The sequence below is a fragment of the Pipistrellus hanaki genome, assembly GCF_964339955.1.
Source record: "Pipistrellus hanaki genome assembly, chromosome: 2".
Taxonomy (NCBI): domain Eukaryota; kingdom Metazoa; phylum Chordata; class Mammalia; order Chiroptera; family Vespertilionidae; genus Pipistrellus; species Pipistrellus hanaki.
This window is the reverse complement of record NC_140504.1, coordinates 41,334,591-41,352,690: the sequence shown is the minus strand read 5'-3', so window position 1 is coordinate 41,352,690 and position 18,100 is coordinate 41,334,591. Positions and strand designations below refer to the sequence as shown.

Sequence of the window (18,100 nt, the reverse complement as noted above, 5' to 3'; positions counted from 1 at the left end):
AATTTTTTGAAAAAGATAAATAAGGAGAATTACAATGACAGCAATGGTTAGTCCGATCAGGTATCAATTGATTCTAGGAAATCATGTGGTAGGGTCTATATGCTCCTTTATCATATTCTAAGCAGAAATCTGTTTTTTCATGTTCATTGATAGCAAGTAAGAACTCTTTAATTTGCCTTTGTAACATGTTTACTTCTTCAGTAAGGTTATCATGAAAGATTTCCCATAGATGCTTTTTAACATCACTCCACTGATGGTGACTACTGCTCTATTTTAAGGGGGATGACACATATATGCTTATGCTCCCAATCACAATTGAGCACTTGCTTGTATATTATAGTGTCCTGTCTTTCCCAAAATATTCAATGGTTGCCTCTATTACCTGTAGTCTAGCTAGTATTTTTTTAATCTATGTGTTGTTGTATAGTGAATTCCCTAGTTACATTATAGGTCATACTGTCTACAAATGTGGCCGTCGGCACAGACTCAGAAAGAACCACCACAGCGACACTGGCAGTAGTAAGAATAACAGCAGCTGAGCCAAAACCGGTTTGGCTCAGTGGATAGAGCATTGGTCTGTGAACTGAAAGGTCCCAGGTTCAATTTCCAGTCAAGGGCATGTATATTGGTTGCGGGCATATCTCCAATAGGGGGTGTGCAGAAGGCAGCTGGTCGATGTTTCTCTCTCATCGATGTTTCTAACTCTCTATCCCTCTTCCTTCCTCTGTAAAAAAGCAATAAAATATTTTTTTTAAAAAAAATATTAACAACAGCTGAGATGATGGCTGCAATGAGCATTCCCCAAAATCTTTTGGACTGTGATTGGCTCAATGCTCTTTCTAAGATTTTGATATCTGATGAGTTTTGCCATTTCCTGGTGAGATTAACAGGTATTAGGATTTCTGCTTGTCTCCTAAGTACTATAATAGTGCTGATGTTCAACAGTTTAATAGTACTGGATGGTAATACAGGATACAAAATAAGCTCCTTCTCCAACCTGTATTAGAAAAGATGAACTATGGTTGATTAGTAGATTGGGCCCCATAACAAAGACATAGGGGTGAGTGGTGCAAATCAGGCTATTGTCAATATGATTATCAGTAAAAATCATACTATAGAAGCTCAGGGAGTTCTGGTAGTCACTGTGCCACAATTTCAAAGGGCTGAAAATATGGCTTAATCTCCATAAAGTTTCCTGAATTGGCAAGCCTTGAGGTCATGGGGAACTCATCCCTCCCTCAGGCCAAACCACAGGCATGCTTGCACAACCTATGTAACTACCCTGTTTCCCCAAAAATAAGACAGTGTCTTTTATTAATTTTTGCTCCCAAAGATGCGCTAGGTCTTATTTTCAAGGGATGTCTTATTTTTCCATGAAGAAGAATACAGTACACATTTATTGTTAAATGAAAATAAAGGAAATTTATTACCTGTATACGGTACGGTAATACAGTAGTTGTCAATACAAACCAGACAAACTGTGAATCCTACAGTATCAAGAATTTACTCATTTATTCAATGACAATCATGTCATCATCTTCTGGAACATCATCATAACAATCCAATTCCTGAATTTCCTGGTGAATTTCTTGTGACTCCATTTCTTTCAGAATCAGTGGACCAAATCTCTCATGTTTAGCAATAGCAATGTCTTTAAATGAGTACTTCTTGTCAAGGTAGCCTGCTCGCAGTATATTTGCAATGCAACTGTCAGTGATTTTCTCCCATGAATTCTTCACCCAAGTCACAACTTCTTGCAGTTTAGGTTTCACAAAGTTTCCATGCTGATTTCTCTCCATTCTATTTTCAATGTAGTCATTAATTTCCATATGCAAATTGTCTTTGAATGGCTTGTTTACTGAAATATCAAGAGTCTGGAGATAGGCCATCATTTCTTCGGGAATCATTATCTGATTTATTTTTCTTTCGTGAAGAAATGTCTTCATGTCTTTATCGCAGTGAGTGCTGGCTGCATTCCAGACTAGCAGACCTCTTTGGCTCCCTAGCATAACAAGCGGCAGCATTAAATCGACCCACTTCCTTATAACTGCTTGTGTGGCCCAGGCTTTTCCAGTTTCAAGAATAAAAACGCCCAAAACACGTTCAGTCTTTTCCTTCTTGCCCTTAGAAATGATTAAAGGTGGGATTTTAGTGCCATCCAGATGAATTGCCAAAATACAGGAAACATGTGCACTTTCATAAGCAGTGGAGGGAATGTACACCCGCTGTTCAATTGTTGTTTGAGATGATTGGCCCATAAACACTGCAGTTTCATCCATAGCAATCATGTTGGAAAGATTATTTAGAGAAGTCAGCATCATCAATAAAGGACTTGAATACAAGTGCTCACTTAATAACTTGAGTATCTTCCAACCTAAACAATGTTGTACCGGTAGATCTTCTTAAAAACAGTTCACTTCACTGAAGGAAATTATCCAGCCAGTGTTGTGATGCTTTGAAGTCTTTGGGGGCCATGTCAAACTGTGGTGCCATTGCAAGGGCAAATTCTTGAATCTGAGCCCTATTCACAACCAAAGCCTTTACTCTCCTGTCAACAACCCATTCACAGATCAGGTCTTCCAGCTCAGAAAATAATGGTTGCCAACCTGATCCATACTTGCGCTTTTTAGCATTTCCCTTGTCCACTTGTTCAATGAGGTTACCATACTCTGCTTGCCATTTTCAGACCAATCAGATACTCAACATCTTCTCTTTGCAGAAAGCAGTAAGATTTTGGCCCCAAGAGTCCTCCACGATTCCTTTCTTGTACTCCACGGAGTAGATTTTTCTTTTTGCGTTCATTTCTAGGGGTAAAAAAAAAAAAAAAAAAAAAAAAAAAAAAAAAGGAATTGGGATATCAAGGTGGGGGGAAGGGGATCACTTAAAATGACACAGGGGGGATCAGAGGGAGAAATCAAAATGGCACAGGAGAATCAGAGGGGGGATTACCATTTTAGTAACCCCTTTTGATCCTCCTGTGTCATTTTGATTGCCCCCTCTGATCCTCCTATGCCATTTTAAGTGATCCCCCTCTCCCCACCCCTGTGCCACTGGACACCTTCACCAGACATCCCCCTATCCCTTTATCAGACATTTACCCCCTGGGGCCTGCCTGGAGACTGTCACTGGGCTTGCTGGGGCCTGGATCTGGGCTGGAGCAGGGTCTGCCACTGACTGAGAACCTTCAGTCATCATGAGGGCGGCAGTGAGCATCAGGTAGCGTCACCAAAGACAGACCAACACTCACCACCTTCGCCGCATCCTGTCAGCTCTAATCCTCCTGTTCTTCTACACGCATCTGTGAAAGTCTCCTCCTCTCTCCCTCCCCGAGCTCACCTCTCACTCTGACCTCCACTCCACCTCCATACAGCAGTGACGGCAGGACTCCGAGTACCTTCACTGGTTGCTAGACGCCAGTTGGGGCGGCCCTAGCGACCAGTTTACGGTAAATTAATTTTCATTCTGAGACAGAGCCTAAGGGGGCCTTATTTTCGGGAGGATGCCTTATATTTTACTCAGAAGGAAACCTATTTTCAGAGGATGTTTTATTTTCGGGGAAACACAGTGTATTAAATGCACAGTGTACCAAAATGTCAGTGTGGTTGGCTTGCAAATGACCATGTGGGCTCCAATCTATAATCTGTTGGTCCCCTAGAACCATCAAATGGGCATGATTTCCTTGACAATCTTCCCAATGGAATGCTTCAGCACAGGGGTCCCACTGCTTATTTTGCTTATATGGAGGGGTGGGAGGTAAATAGTATTAGTCAGATTGCGGCAGGCCAGACTGCCTGCTGAGAGAAAGGCTGGGTAGGCTTTAATTTGATCATGTTTAGGAATGATATGTAACCAAATCTGATTGTGAGCTCTCATACAGTACGGAGAGGAATTGAGGAGGAAACACATAAGAGTAGTAAATTGGAATGAAAAGAGGTATTGGAGGGACAGGGAGAGAAATATATAGTTTACTAAATTGCTTTAAAAATGCTTCCTTATATCTGAAAAACAAAATGTTTAAGAATTAGCAATACTTTTAACAAAAGTTACAAAAACTATATTGCTGAGAACCAATTCCAGCATGTAATAACTACAAGAGTTTTACCAAAAGGTTGGTGAAGCTTGGGGAGCTCAACAGGGTTGAGTCGCAAGTAGTTTACCCGTTGGAAACAGCTACAAAGCATTTCCCCCAAACCTGAATAGGGTGATTGTTAACTGCCAGACTGCTCAGGGCATTTTATTGCCTCCTGTTGGCCAAACACCTGAACAGCTGTAGGCTATTCCAGAAACTGACAATCTCTGTAAACCTTTTGATACCATACCCTTTGAAGTGTATATTTCCACCTTGCCTTAGGACAGGTTGTGTGAATAAAAGCATGGGTCCTTGGTCAAGGAAGAGTCTTCTAGCTCCTTCAGCTGGAAGCTCCTCTGACCCTCAATGACTATCAAAAATATCTTTCGTCCACAGACTCCTTCTTAATCATCTAAGCACAGCCCTTTCTCCAGAATGCTGAACTCTTTGTAAGGCTGGGGAAAAAGAACCCCGGCAATTAATTCCCCAACAAGGGGCACCAACGAAGGGACACCAACAATTAATGCCCCAACGAAGAACACCAACACTATATAATCATTCATTCAGCCCTATAATAAATTTTTTTTGTTTTTCCTGCCAGCACTTTTGTAAGTCCAAATTCATTATAGAGTAATGCAAATGACATGGAATCTTGTCCTTCCTACAAAACAGTTTTCCAGAATAACAATTAGAACTATAAATGAAAGTATAATACACTTATTATTTGACAAAGCTTTCCATGTTATCTTAAGCAGAAAATTTTTGTTTATGAGAGAGAAAACAAACACCTGAGGCATTCCAGAGCCTATTGGAATGATCTAAAGACAATTCTAGGTCAAGGAAAAGTTTCTTAAAATTCAAGTTCTGGATGTTCACAGCCCCCGCTTCTAGATCGCCGAGCTCCAGTCGAAAGAGAAAGGGGGTAAGTAAAGAGGTCTCTATACCATGGCTATGTACAAAGCAGACTGCCCACAAATCGACGGGAGTAAAGCACTGAGGAAGCAACTGGCTGCCAAAGCTGCTCAAAAGAGTGCACCCTAGCCAAAACTGGTTTGGCTCAGTGGACTGAAAGGTCCTGGGTTCAGTTCTGGCTGGTCAAGGGAATGTACCTTGGTTGTGGGCACATCCCCAGTAGGGGGTGTGCAAAAGGCAGCTAATTGATGATTCTCTTTCATTGATGTTTCTCTTTATCCCTCTCTCTTCCTGTCTGTAAAATATCAATTAAAAAAAAAATTTTTTTTATAAAGAGTGCTCCCTCTACTGGATGGGTGAAGAAACCTCATCATTACAGACCTGGTAATGTGGCACTTCATGAAATTAGATGTTATCAGAAGTCCACTGAACTTCTGATTCCCACATTTCCCTTCCAATGTGGGATGCAAGAAATTACTCAGGACTTCAAAACAGACCTGGGTTTCCAAAGTGCAGTGATTGGTGCTTTGCAGGAGGCAAGTGAGGCCTATCTTGTTGGCCTTTTTGAAGACACCAACCTGTACTATATCAATGCTAAATGATTATGCCAAAAGACATCCAGCCAGCATGCTGCATACGTGGAGAATGTGCTTAAGAATTCACTATGATGGAAAACATTTCATTCTTTTAAAAATCTTTCTCTTCTTCCTGTTATTGGTAGTTCTGAACATCAGGTTTTTTTCCCCTGGAGTCAAAAGGTACCTAAGTATATGATTACGAGTTGAAAATAAGGGACAGAAATCAGGTATTGGCAGTTTTTCCATTTTCATTTGAGTGTGAATTTTTTTTTTAGTATAAATGCGGGGACATAAGCATTAATGCAAGTCAAATGTTTCAGTGAACAAATTTTAGCAGGTCAACTCTATAACAATATAAATAAGCCTGTTAAGGGCAGAGGATAGGGTGGGGACCTGATGGAGGGGAGCAATGGAGGGGGGGAAAATGAAGAACATTTGTAATAATATGAACAATAAAGATTTATTTTTAAAAATAAATAAATAAATAAATAAGCCTGTTAAATTTTTCTGGGGAAAAAATTCAAATTCTAGGAAGGTTGTCAAATACATTAGATTAGAAGACTATATATTATTATTGTTATCAAACAGTATTAAATAATCTTTTCATGCCGAAACCGGTTTGGCTCAATGGATAGAGCGTTGGCTTGGGGACTGAAGGGTCCCGGGTTCGATTCCGATTAAGGGCATGTACCTTGGTTGTGGGCAGATCCCCAGTAGGGGGTGTGCAAGAGGCAGCTGATCGATGACTCTCATCGATGTTTTAACTCTGTATCTCTCTCCCTTCCTCTATGTACAAAATCAATAAAATATATTAAATAATAATAATAATAATCTTTTCATGCAAAGTAATGAAATTCCTGATTAACATAACCTAATTATTTTAATAATCTTACATAATAAAAAGCTAATATGCAAATTGACCAAATGGGGGAATGACTGGTTGCTATGATGGGCACTGACCAACAGGGGGCAGATGCTCAATGCAGGAGCTGCCACTTGGTGGTTAATGTACTCCCACAGGGGGAGCGACGCTTAGCCAGGAGTCCTGAGCCAGGCTCACAGCTCGTGAGTGCAGCCGCAGTGGCAGCAGTGCTAAGGACTGTCAGCTTAGGCCTGAGCAAGCCTAAGACAGAAATTGGACATCCCCCAAGGGTTCCTGGACTGCAAGAGGGTGCAGGCCAGGCTGAAGAACTCACCTCCCTCCCCAGTGCAAGAATTTCATGTACCAGGCCTCTAGTATAAATATGAAGCTTTTGCTTCCTAAGCAGTACTGGAAAAACTTTTTTTTTTTTTTTTTTTTTTTTTACTTTCAAAAATAGGCTTACTTTTCCAATAGAAAATATATTCTTTTTTTTAAATATATTTTATTGATTTTTCACAGAGAGGAAGGGAGAGGGATAGAGAATTAGAAACATCGATGAGAGAGATACATCGACCAGCTGCCTCCTGCACACCCCCCACTGGGGATGTGCCCAAAGCCAATGTACATGCCCTTGACCGGAATCGAACCTGGGACCCTTCAGTCCGCAGACCGACGCTCTATCCGCTGAGCCAAACCGGTTTCGGCGAAAATATATTCTTAGGAAGTATAACAGAAGTAACATAACCTTGACAACTCTCAGGAGGCTGGAGAAAGGGTGGATGTGTATGTGTTGAGATAGCAGGTTCTGGGATTTATTTCCAGAACTGCAGTAACTTCTGGGTCTCTAACAGCTTTAATGTAAAAGTACTACTTTTTTTTTTCTTTTACAAGGAGAGTGTTCCCCAACCCTACTGTTGCTGCTTCTGCAGCTCCAGCTCTCCAGAATAAATACTTGGGAAGTTTAAATAGTTGCTTCCCATATTTTTATCTTTTTGAATAGATTAATAATATGAAATCTTGTATATAAGACGAGATCTTAAAAACGGAAACAAAAAACCCATACAGCAAATGAATGAGTCCTCACAAAAGGATGGACTAGGAGAAACCAAGATGGGGGCATAGGTGAACAGCTGGTCTGCCACACGCACAACAATTTAAAAAAATTAAAACTAATACAAAGGACATCTATCATCCAAAACCACGGGAAGGCTGGCTGAAAGAGAAAGGAGTGCAAGCACTGAAAAGCTGAGGAGCCTAGGTACGGAGGCATGAGAATGGGACTGGTGGCAAATCAGGCTGGTGGCAGGCGACTGGGCATGCGGCGCAGCTTTTCTTTTCAACCCGAAAGGAAACAAGCTCCCTATCACTTTGAAATCTAGTTTCTGGGGTCACTTGGGGGACCCAGACGTCTATGGGGAGAACCTGGTCTGTTGGCCATCAGGTCCGAAGTGAGGGCAATTCTTGCAGAGGTGCGCGCAATAATCATTGTTCACTGCGCTAGATGGCAGGGAAGAAGCGGGGGACTTGGAAACATGGAAGGGCAGCCATTGCTGTTAGCCACGCCCCAACCTAATTAAATCCTGAGAACCCGTCCCACTCTGAGGCCCTGCCCCACCCTGAGGCCCTGCCCCACCCTGAGACCCTGCCCTGAGGCCTTGCCCACAGATTCTACAGACCTGCCCTGGCCCACAAAGCTACTTTTACATATGAATGGCCTGTATTGAGGCAGCTTAACCATATATAAACTGCAGCTCCAAAAAAAAAAAAAAAAAAACACCAAAAACCCACCAAGTCCCAAGCAAACAGGAAAAAACTGTAGTTCTCACTGTAGCTCCTGCAGGGTGGCTTCAGACAGATCCAGAAGCCAGTGTTCCTAGTGGTCAATTTCAACCACTTACATCTATAAGTGACACATTCGGGAGATGGACTCAGTGAGCACCAAAGCTCCACTGAAACAAACCTTGTCTCCAGCGCAACAGTTCTTCCTTTATAGACAGAGCAGGTCCTCACAGACAATTGGCCTGGAGATCAATTCCTCCCAGAGTACCAACAGCAAACAAGGCTTAATTATACCAAGACTTTGCACTCAGCCCACAAAGGGATATACCAAAAGCGACCACAGAGAGAAAGGGAGAGGGAAGGTAATTGGGGAAGCTGATAGGTCACCTACCACACAAAGCTACTCCATCAACACAGGGAGGAGACACAGAAACATGTCACGAATGGGAGAGATGGAGGGAAGTAAACTACTGGATGACACAGAGTTCAGAATCATATTTATAAGATTACTCAAGAATCTTCTAAAAACCTTTGAGAAACTTGATGAGACCTCCAAGAAGCTTGGTGAGAACCTCAAGGATCTTAAAGAGAATACCAAAAAAATGGAAAAGGACCCGTCAGAAATTAAGCATACAATCTCTGAAATAAAGAATATACAGAAACTCAACTATAGATCAACATACCCCAAGAATCAAACCAAAGGTCTGGAATATAAGGAAGAAAAAATCACCCAACCAAAGAGGCAGAAAGAAAGAAGAATCCAAAAGTGTGAGGATATTGTAAGGAGCCTCCGGGACTGCTTAAAATGTACCAACATCCGGATTTTTGGGGTGCCAGAGAAGAGCGAACAGGATATTGAAGGACTATTGAAAGAAATAATGATAGAAATCTTTCCCTACCTGGTAAAAGAAATAGACTTACAAGTTCAGGAAGCATACAAAATTCCAAACAGGAGGAATCCAAACACACCAAGACACATCATAATTAAAATGCCAAAGGCAAAAAACAAAGACAGAATCCTACAAGCAGCAAGAGAAAAACAACTAGTTACCTACAAGGGAGTACCCATACGACTGTCAGCTGATTTCTCAACAGAAATTATGCAGGCCATAAGGGAGTGGCAAGAAATATTCAAAATGATGAACAACAAGAACCTACAACCAAAATTACTCTACCCAGCAAAGCTATCATTCAGAATTGAAGGTCAGATAAAGAGCTTCACAGACAAGAAAAAGTTAAAGGAGTTCATCAACTCCAAACCAGGATTACATGAAATACTGAAGGGTATTCTTTAAGGAGAGGAAGAAGAAGAAGAAAAGTAAAGGTAAAAATTACAAACAACAAAAAGACATCAAATACATACCTACCAACAAGCGAATCTAAAAATCAATTGAATAAAAAATCTGAAGAACAAAGTGGACTGGTGAACATAATAGAATCAGGGACATAGAAAGGGATTGGACTAACAATTCTCAGGGGGAAGGGAGACTGAGGAGTGAGGGAAGAGATTGGACAAAAATCTTACACCTATGGATGAAGACAGGGGCGAGGGGTAAGGGCATGGGGTGGAGTTGGGAATCAGGTGGAGGGGAGCTATGGGGGAAGAAGGGAGAAAGAGGAACACCTATAATAATCTGAATAAAGATTTATTATTTAAAAAAAAAAAAAAAAAAAGAGGATGGACTGGGACATTAGCCTTAGAATCTTATCTCACGCTAACCCAACATGGCAAATGGGTTCTGAGTGGCACAACACCCAAACAGCAGAAAGGAAGAATCCCCTATATTTATAAAATGGTGAAGTGCAAACTATAAGTCACCCAAAGATAAGAAAACAAGTAAAGAATATCAATCAGTAACCAAATTACATTGCAAACAGATAAGAACTTCCACTAGCTAAGCATTTCCAGTGCCTGATGCCTTGAAAGGGAGAGCAAGAAGGGTCCCCAAGATTAAGAATTTGTAGCAGTTGCTGGGAAGTTCCTGCAATCCTTGCCACATGTTCAGCCTGCCACAAGTAGCTGGGGCCACTAGCAAAGTGAAATATGCCCCATTTTTAAACAAATTAAAACCAAAGAACAAAAACGCAAAACAACAATCAACAGAGATACTCTGTGTACAATATTTATAGGTGCATACAACCCACAGACAAGACTTAATAAATTAGATAATAATTTAATAATTTCCATGAATTTTTCAGAAGATGTCTTATAGTGCCCAGGTGTGGTCACCAGCCCAGAGGACTCCCAGGTGTGGTCACCAGTGAACACCTACAAATAGCCTTTTGTTTACAGATCTCATCATATTCTGCTCTCCATAATATACATATACTGGTGGCTAGAGTTATTTTGGCTAAAATCTGCCAGTCCCAAGGAGTCATGTGATAGTTTCCAGACAAGGTACTAAGAAGTCCCTTTGTAAACAGACTGTTAGCCCCATTTTTCCTAATACTCTTCCTTATTTCCTTAAAAGTGTTAAAGGAGAGTGGTTCACGTATATGATTACCTTGCTGATCTTGCATAACTGGGCAAGTCAAGAGCTCTCCTTCTAACATAGCTTTCCTGACACATCCTTTCTAATAAAGAGGGAATAAGAGCGTCGGCCTGCGGACTGAAAGGTCCCGGGTTTGATTCCGGGCAAGGGCATGTACCTTGGTTGCGGGCACGTCCCCAGTAGGGGCTGTGCAAGAGGCAGCTGATCGATGATTCTCTCTCATCGATGTTTCTAACTCTCTATCCCTCTCTCTTCCTCTCTGTGAAAAATCAATAAAAATATATATATATATATTAATAAAGAGGGAATATGCTAATTGACTATCACTTTGTCACAAAGATGGCTGCACCCACAGCTGAGGCCAAGTTCCCATAAGGAGCTTTAATGAGCTATCAGCAGGGACTGAGGCTACTTCCTCCCCTGCCCCCATGGGGCTTGACAGGGGACCTCAGGCTGTTTCCCCCACCCTGCAGGGCTTGACAGGGGACCTCAAGGTGTGCTTCCTGTCCTGGTGTTGGGCTAGGGGACCTCAGGTTGTTCCCCCCGCCCCAGTGCCAGGCTGGGGGATCTCAGGCCATGCTCCCCAGCCCAGCATGCTTGACAGGGGACCTCAGGCCGCACCCTGCCCCAGCACCAGGCCAGGGGACCTGAGGCTGTGCCCCCTTGCCTGGCTGGGCTTGACAGGGGATCTCAGGCTGTGTCCCCTACATGGCAGGGCTTGATGGAGGACCTCTAGGCACGCCCCCCGCCCCAGTCTGGGCTGGAAGACCTCAGGCCATGGCCCCATCCTAATGCCGGGCCAGGAGGCCTGAGGCTATGCCCCTGCCTGGCAGAGCTTGACAAGGTTGGGACTGGCTGAGTCTGGATCTAGCCCATTGGGGCGGGGGGGGGGGGGGGGGGGGCGGGGTTGGCTGGGTCTGGGTCTCACGTGATTTTGAGATGCATGTGGGTGGGCAGGGAATTGACTCTGGGTCCTGTGGTGAGCCCCAGACTCTGACAGGAGGAAGATTTTCATATATATTTTACTACTTTTCTTTCATCTCTGACACTTCTATTATAAAGGGCAAATAATAATATTAAATTATTTCCTCTAATTAATTCCCTTTTAATGTGCACAAATTTCATGCACTGGGTTACTAGTGATCCTATAATTGGGGATCTTATTGCTGAGCCTTCCCACACCAGAGGAGGAGGATCAGAAAAGGGTTCCTCTGATGGCAGAATCTTAGGCTGTTTCAGGTCGTGGGGGTGGTAGTAAATCCTCCTCTCGCTCTGTAGGGTTTGATCCTCTATATGAAATGAGCATAGTACAGCTTGAATAAGAGACCACATAGTTAATGATGACAAAGGGCACTTGTTTTCCCTGGGCCTGATTTCTCTTTAAATTCCAGCCCTCTTCTTTTCAGAGATTAAGATCTAGTATTCCAGCATTAGGGAATGAAGGATTATAAACTATAACAGTCTCTTTAGTTCTTCTGTAACAGAAGCACCACCTGCTTTTGATAACTATTTAAGCACTGTGATATATTGCTGTTGTTCTGTGGACAGCTGTTGTCCCATGGTGAAACCTTAGCTGAGAAACAATCCCCTCGCCTTGGAAATCCCAAGTGGGCTCCAATGACTTACTGCACAGTAACTTTGGTTTTCTTACTCTTCATTTTTGAGGTTTCCACAGCGTCTCATTGTTTCCTTGTTCCTCACACAGGAAACCACTTTCTGGGGCTGACTGGCAGGCCCTGAGTGATGGATAAATGGTTACTCTGACACACATTTCTGTGAAAGAGAGGGCTAAGGGACTGCTTGGCTTGAAAAACCAAATAGCCTCATTCATCTGCCTTCTTAGGCTTTTATTGTAACAACAGCTTGAACTAAAATTAACTATTAGATACTATTAGTAGGGTAATCATCCTTGAGAAGACACATGCGTCTGTAGTGTCCTTTAAGCAAGGATGTCTAAAGACTAAACATAAGGATTCCAGTAAAATACCTCAGACTTGTTTGGCCAGTCCCCCATCCTGTGCCCCTCCTCCCCAAGGTTCTACCCTGTTTCCCTGAAAATAAAACAGTGTCTTATATTAATTTTTTCTCCCAAAGTTGCGCTAGGTCTTATTTTCAGGGAATGTCTTATCTTTCCATGCGCTAGGTCTTATTTTCGGAGGATGTCTTATTTTCGGGGAAACACGGTAGTTCTAATCTTTTGGAGATTCCTCCTTACAAACTCTCAAACCAATTCTCATGCTTCACACACTATAAGAAGTGTGAAAACATGCCAGCATACATTATACTCTCTTGTGACTTGGTAGACATGTCTAGTGCTGTTCCTGCAGCAAAAGGCTCTGTGTGCTTTCTAAAAATCACAATCTGTGCCAAGACCAGTTTGGCTCAGTGGATAGAGCATCAGTCTGTTGATTGAAGGGTTCCAGGTTCGATTCTGGTCAATGGCATATACATTGGTTGTGGGCATATCCCCAGTGGGGGATGTGCAGGAGGCGGCTGGTCGATGTTTCTCTCTCATCGATGTTTCTAGCTCTCTATCCATCTCCCTTCCTCTCTGTGAAAATGAATAAAATACATTTAAAAATAAATAAATAAATAAATAAATAATAAAAGAAGCAGCCTTTGTTATTTAAAAAAAATTAAAAATTAAAAAAATAAAAATCCTAATCTGTGACAATAGGGTGCTAAAGTTGTGTGTGAGGGAGGGGAGGGGGCTAGAGGGGCTAAGTGGGGGAAAGGGGGAATATGTAATACTTTCAACAGTGAAGAATTATTTTTATTATTTTTATTATTTTTTTTATATATTTTATTGATTTTTTACAGAGAGGAAGGGAGATGGATAGAGAGCTAGAAATATCGATGAGAGAGAAACATCGACCAGCTGCCTCCTGCACACCCCTACCGGGGATGTGCCTGCAACCAATGTACATGCCTTGACCGGAATCGAACCTGGGACCTTTCAGTCCGCAGACCAATGCTCTATCCACTGAGCCAAACAGGTTTCAGCACCTTGAAGAATTATTTTTTAAAATCCCAGTCTGTGGATTCACAAACTTGGGTTGGGTCTAAAGCAGGTTCCCACCTTTGGGGAGGACATCCTCACCACCCTTCAACGGTTGCTGAGTGCAGAAAGAGGAGGTCAGGGCTGGTTATGCAGGAGCCTAACGAAGTTGCTCTGCAGAACCTCCCTGAGACCCTGCAGTGGCTATCCTGTGCCTCCTCTGCAGCTGCCCTCTCCTGTGAGTCACACCTGACCTCACCTCAAGTCACAGCTGGCTGGTCTCAATCCCCTCCCCACTTCCCTACAGATGTTTAAGAAACTGCAACAAAAGGTGGAGGAAGGTGGGACTCATCTTCAAGGGTGCATGGGAAGGAGTAGGTGGACCAATGAGAAAGACATAAATGAGCTGAAGAACTCTAGGAAGAGCAAGTTTAGAGGGGCTCTCACATACTTGTCCAATTGACTGCATTATTTCAGGGTCACCTGAGTCACTCCCCACCTCCAGGTGAGGGTTTTTCTGAACTTGGAAAGAGGAAGGATTCTCCCAGCACTGCCAAGACTCGGATGCCACTTCCCTGCTAGGGACTGTCAGTGCACATGGCCTCCTCAGCTCATAGTGCCATTGGTAAGGGTGAAGGAGCAGGTTTTTCCTAATGTCTTAAAATGCATCATGACCCAGTGTATACACACATGCAGGTGCACATTTAAACAAGTTTTACAGAATGCAACGCTCACTATGAGTGATGCCCTTTTATAGTTTGCACTGTGTTATTTAAAAGCACCATTCTAGGCAAGGATAGAGGAGAGGGGAAGATAAGAAAATCAGAAGGAGAATGGAGGTAATATGGAAAAGGAAGAACAAAGAAAGGTGAGGCAGTGGTGGGAGGTCACAAAGAGGCCTGTCATGATGTCTCTTCAAGAGCATTTGCTCTATAATACCCACATCCCACTCTGTGTGTGCCCTCACACTGTCTTTCCCAGTGGTCCCTGGGCTACTTGGCCAACTGCCCGATTTGGGGACCTACTAGCCAACTGCCCCTGCCCCTCCCCTAGCCAGCCCCACCCCCAATTGACCCCCCACCACCCCAATTGTGGTGGAGCTGGCCAGCTAACCTCCCATGACCCCTTCCTTTTGCCAACCTGGCCTGATGGGTCCCCATTGGAGCAGGCGGGCCATACCTCAACCGTGCATGAATTCATCCACTGGACCCCAATACTCATCAGAAAACACATGTTTGGTAAATTACAGATGTTGACAACAAAATCGAAGATTAACTATTTTGCTCTAAATTTCTCTCTTCCCTTCTTGTCCACTAGATGGTAGAATGGAACCACTCTAGATTCTGTTAGTTCAGAGGCAGCTCTTACTACACAGATTTTAAATGGTCAAACTATATTTTTGTTTTGGTTCCTTCCATATTTTCCTCTCACCTAATGGAAAAGGAAGGTAAATATTCTATATGCAAATTTTAAAGAAATTTTTTAAATATGTTTTTATTGATTTCAGAGAGGAAGGGAGATAGAAACATCAATGATGAGAGAGAATCATTGATTGGCTGCCTCCTGCACACCTCTACTGGAGATGGAGCCTGCATCCAGGGCATGTGCCCTTGACTAGAATCGAACTCAGGACCCTTCAACCCACAGGCCAACATTCTACCCACTGAGCCAAAACAGTCAGGCCTTTAGGGCAATTTTTAGTATATAAATAGGGTCACTTTGACTGGGTACTGTAACTGCCTTAAAGAACCTCTTATTCACTGAGGGCCTGAGCTGTCTCCTCTTCCTTTAGACAGAACACTGGAGAGTACCATGATGCATGTGAGCGAGGCACCGTGCTAGAAGCTCTGTCTTGTTCTGTTCCAGCAGCTTCTACCGGTTTGGCTCAGTGGTTAAAGCGTCGTTCTATAGAGATAGATATGTATTGTCTTGGAAGGGAAAAACCTTTATATAATCAAACTTATACATACATCCTCAGCCTTGTTCTATAGAGAACAATCCAACATTGAGTTTCTTAACAATGCTAAAGACCTCTCATTTGCACATTGCTTATCACATTGGACTAGAATCCTGTATCCTAAGAATAGATCCCAATAGTGGCCTAATGGTTTTTTGTTTTGTTTTCTTTTCTTTACATAGTATATCCCACTTCTCTGGGTCTTTTTATATCTCCCTCCAGTGTTTGCCACCATAGTTCTGTCATTTCCACTTTGCTTAATGAGGATCATTTCTTTTCTTTTTTTTTTCTTTTTTTTTTTTTAATATATTTTATTAATTTCTTACAGAGAGGAAGGGAGAGAGATAGCTAGAAACGTCGATGAGAGAGAAACATCGACCAGCTGCCTCCTGCACACCCCCCACCGGGGATGTGCCCACAACCAACGTACATGCCCTTGACCGGAATCGAACCCGGGACCTTTCAGTCCGCAGACCGACGCTCTACCACTGAGCCAAACCGGTTTCGGCGAGGATCATTTCTTTTTCCAAGCTTCCAAGGGCCAACCAAATACTATCACCTGGGGTCTTTGCCAAGGTATTAAATCCAGTGTCATAGGTCTATTTTTCCTTTTCCAATTTTATTTCCTGTCCCCTTCCATCCAGCATAGCCCTGTACATGCTCTCCTGCTTTGCCGGCTTATATTGCCCAGTCCTGCAGTTCCCTCAACACATAGTCCTTTACTACCTCTAGCCGGCCCAGCATTTCTCCGGTGGGGCTGCACTGTACCTTACTTAATCCTGGCTATCCTGTGGCTTAATCCTGGCTCTCACTCTGGCTGAGGGTGGTTGGGAGTGGAGATTGGGAAATAAGGGGAGATATGTATTGTCTTGGAAGGGAAAAACCTTTATATCATCAAACTTATACATACATCCCCAAGAGAGGGCCATTAGCAGTTGGCGGAAAAGAATGGGTTACTCTTACGGGTCAATAGGGTTCAGGGAATGTGAGAGTTTCAAATGCATTGACCCAGGTGACCCATTTTAAGTCTCAGCATCCTCCCCAACCATACCCCACCAATCAGGGCCTTGACCTTGGTATAACAGACTTGGTGGAGTTGAGAATTTAACTCTTCTGGAACTCTGCTAATGATATAATTTAGATTTTGGCCCAAAGATTTTGTTTGCCCTCTGGCTACAGGATATATACATCATTCTATATGCAGCCAAAAAAGAGCCTCTGGCTTCCACACTTGGTCTGATACTGGCAATTAATCATCCTGTTTTTCTTTCATTATCTTTCTTTAATAATGTTTCTTTCATCCTGAATTAATGAGTTCTCCTCCCAAACACACACACGAATGGCCATGCAGTTCCAAAATTCTTACAATTACTATTTCCTAAAGGCCCTGAAATACTGCATCTGTTGGTGCACTCCCTTCGGCACGCATCCCATTCTAGTTTGCCACTGCTGGAAGTTTAACAATTGCCATAGCATTCCAGGGACTATCAGTGCTACACTGCCACCAGGGTTCTCATTCCCAACAGGCTGGCAGGTGACCCAACTTCAAACTTTCACCTTAGAGTCTTTTTCCAGGGCCACTTTTTGTACCAACTCTCATTGGTTGAATTCCTTAGGAGACAGATTCTGAGATTTTCATGTGGAGTTTTATTGGGTGGTACTCTAGAAGCCAATACCTGAGAGAGGTCAGGGAGGCAGGATCGGCCAGAATTTGTACTGTGATGCAAGGGCAGTAGAAATCTAGAGCCCACAGTACCTGGTGGGGTTAAACATTATCATCAATCAGGTAACTTTTACAGAGTGTCTGCACCACCAGATTTCTGGGCAGGGCTCCACGACTAGAAGATGACCATAGCTACATGGCAAGGTCTTCCCTCTCACCAAGGAGCAGACACTAATAAAGGTATAGCCATATGCACTCAAAAGAGGTAGGGGCCCTGGCCAATTGGCCTCAGTTGGTTGGGTGTTGCCAAAAGTTTGCCTGTTGGGAGTCCTGGTCAGGGCACATGCCCCAAGTTGTGGGCTTCATCTGGTCAGGGTGCAGGAGGCAGCGAATGGGTGTTTCTCTCTCTCTCTCTCTCTCTCTCTCTCTCTCTCTCTCTCTCTCTCTCAAATCAATAAAAGATAGCCCAGCTGGTGTGGCTCCGTGGTTGAGCATCGACCTATGAATCAGAAGTCCCATTTAGGTTAGATTCCCAGTCAGGGCACATTCCTGTTTTTCAGCTAGAGTCCCACTAGGGGATGTGCAAGGTGCAGCCCAGCAATGGTTCTTTCATTGATTTCTCTCTCTCTCTGAAATATATATATCAGCTCTAATCAGCCTTTGGACCAAAGTGTCTTGGGTTCGATTCCAATCAAGGCCATGCACTTTGGTTGCAGGCTCTCTCCCGCTGGCCCCTGGTCAGGGCCATGCAAGAGGCAACCAATTGATGTGAGGATATTTCTCTCAGTCT

The 18,100-nt window shown here is 43.1% G+C and overlaps 1 pseudogene across 1 annotated transcript; it reads left to right on the top strand.

Moving 5' to 3' along the window:
- Positions 1 to 4,937: 4,937 nt before the first annotated feature.
- On the top strand, positions 4,938 to 5,636 carry LOC311615000 (histone H3.3A-like; annotated as a pseudogene). Its single transcript has 2 exons — positions 4,938 to 5,098; positions 5,317 to 5,636. The product of its transcript is annotated as a histone H3.3A-like (transcript).
- The last annotated feature ends 12,464 nt before the right edge of the window (positions 5,637 to 18,100 follow it).